We start from the raw sequence: 3,073 nt of genomic DNA on the forward strand, positions 1-3,073 counted from the left end.
GGCCCCTCCTCCGGGATCGGTTCCTCACAATCTTTCGATTTGAGAAACATGATGTCCTCATCAGGGAATTCAAACTTCATCGGTTGATAATCATCAATGGGTTGCTGGGCGAGGTAATCAGACAATACACTCCCCTTGATCGCCTTCTGAGAGGTATACTGTATATCATATTCTGTTAAAATCATTTGCCACCTCGCAACCCGTCCGGTCAATGCTGGCTTCTCAAAAATGTACTTGATTGGATCCATCTTGGAAATCAATAAAGTGGTATGAACCAGCATGTACTGTCTTAGTCGGCGAGCAGCCCAGACCAAAGCACATCAAGTTTTCTCGAGCAGTGAATATCTTGTTTCACAGTCGGTAAACTTTTTGCTAAGGTAGTATATGGCATGCTCTTTTCGACCAGACTCGTCATGCTGCCCCAATACACACCCCATAGATCCCTCGAGGACCGTCAGGTACAGAATTAACGGTCTTCCCTCCACAGGAGGCATCAGAATCGGAGGCTCCTGCAAATATTCTTTTATTTTTTCAAACGCCGCTTGGCAATCATTATTCCACCTGACCGTTTGATCTTTTCTCAATAACTTGAATATAGGTTCACACGTTGCTGTTAGATGAGATATGAACCGTGAAATGTAGTTCAATCTACCTAAGAAACCACGAACCTCCTTCTCTGTTCTCGGTTCAGGCATTTCTCTTATTGCTTTTACTTTAGCAGGATCAACCTCGATTCCTTTTTCACTTACAATGAACCCCAGCAATTTACCGGACCGCACTCCGAAAGTGCACTTGTTCGGATTCAACCTCAGTCTGAACTGTCTCAGCCGGTCGAACAACTTGGCCAGATCTACCAAATGCCCCTCTTCTGTTTGGGACTTTGCTATCATGTCATCAACATAGCATTCAATTTCATGATGAATCATATCATGAAACAAAGTCACCATGGCCCTTTGATAAGTAGCACCGGCATTCTTGAGACCGAATGACATCACCTTGTAACAAAAGGTACCCCACGGTGTAATGAACGTTGTTTTCTCCATATCATCTGGCGACATTTTGATTTGATTATAGCCAGAAAAGCCATCCATGAAGGAAAACACCGAGAACTGAGTTGTATTATCTACCAACACATCAATGTGAGGTAGTGGAAAATCATCTTTCGGACTAGCTCTGTTCAGATCTCGGTAGTCCACATACATTCTCACCTTCCCATCTTTCTTCGGGACTGGCACAATGTTTGCGACCCATGGCGGATAATTAGTGACAGCAAGGAAACCAGCATCCCACTGCTTCTGCACCTCTTCTTTAATCTTCATCGCCATGTCAGGTCGAGTTCTGCGCAACTTCTGCTTCACTGGAGGACAATCTGCTCTCAACGGTAGCTTGTGCACAACAATATCGGTATCCAACACTGGCATATCTTGATAAGACCAGGCAAAGATGTCGACATACTCTTTCAACAATGCTACCATTCTGCTCTTGACACTTTCCTCCAAAGCAGCCCCGATTTTCACCTCTTTCTTGACCTCGTCGGTACCCAGATTCACAACCTCAATCTGCTCTTCATGCGGCTGAATCACCTTCTCCTCTTGTTTCAACAACCTGGCTAATTCCCCTGGCAGTTCACAATCTTCTTCGCCTTCTTCTTCGGCTTGATAGATCGGATTGTCGAAGTCATACAAGGGTGTAACAGGATTGTTATCAATGAGATCCGGAGAATGATCGCATCTGCATGAATGTGGATTCATGCATTGCTTTAGAACCGGAACGAGACAAATTAAAAAGAAAAATGAAAACATTGCCATTTTTATTTTGTTGATTTTTAAACTGCAAAAATAAATGAAAAACAGGGAACACCGCTTTTAACTGAAAAACATCCTTTTATTGATGATGCAAATTTGCAAATTTTAAACATGAGGTGGCCCTTACAATGGACCATTACGTGTCGGGCAACACATATGGCTTTCATGCATATAAAATCAAAACAGGAAAAATATTACTCTTCCAGCAGAGTGACCCGGAAGATCTTTTCAGCCTTCCAGTTCTGGATTCCCATCCCTGGTGCGCACGGCTTTATCCATTGGTCGATTTCACAGTCACTATCAGCTTCCTCACTCATCATGTAGATGTGATCCGGATCCAGCATTCCGGCACTAGTGAAGGTTACTGACGTACGGCGTCCTCTGCCTTGTCCCACCGAGCCTCTGCTTGGCTGATACCCCACTCCGAAGCGGTCCTTCTTTGCGGAGATATCCATCATCCTGCCCCAACCGGGAGCCTCTCCATTCTTCACCACCTCGGCGGCCTGCCTATACGAAGAGATGGACGGTTTCTCCTCCTCTTTGGCAAACAGAGCATTTTCCACCTTGTCGGTTTCGAAAGCTTGACTCGGCGTCTCCCATATTTCGCCATCCATCTCAACGTACTTGAATGAGGACAAGTGGCTGACAAAGATGTCCTCTTCTCCGCACACAGTGACAACCTGTCCTTCCCAGATATATTTCAACTTCTGGTGCAAAGTCGAGGTCACTGCCCCAGCAGCATGAATCCACGGCCTACCCAACAAGCAATTGTACGCCGGCTGAATGTCCATGACATAGAAAGTCGACTTGAACACCTCTGGGCCTATCTTCACAGGAAGCTCAACCTCTCCAAATACGGCCCGCTTCGACCCATCAAACGCCCTTACTATCAAATCAGTCGGAGTCAAAATCAGTCCGTCACAATTCAACTTTGCCAGAGCCTTCTTCGGCAACACATTCAATGAGGAGCCGGTATCAACCAGCACATGCGAAAGCACGACCCCTTTACATTCCATCGCGATATGTAATGCCCAGTTGTGATTCCTCCCATCTACAGTCAGGTCCATGTCAGTAAAGCCCAACCCATGGCTGGCATGCACATTAGACACTACTGTCTCCAACTGGTTTATGGTAATCTCTTGAGGAACATAGGCTTTCTTCAAAATTTTCAACAGAGCCTCTCTATGCCCCTCAGAGCTTAACAGCAAAGATAAAATCGAGATTTTGGAGGGAGTTTGCTGCAAATGGTCAACGAGCTTGTACTCAAA

The sequence above is a fragment of the Lathyrus oleraceus genome, chromosome 4, assembly GCF_024323335.1.
Source record: "Lathyrus oleraceus cultivar Zhongwan6 chromosome 4, CAAS_Psat_ZW6_1.0, whole genome shotgun sequence".
Classification (NCBI taxonomy): domain Eukaryota; kingdom Viridiplantae; phylum Streptophyta; class Magnoliopsida; order Fabales; family Fabaceae; genus Lathyrus; species Lathyrus oleraceus.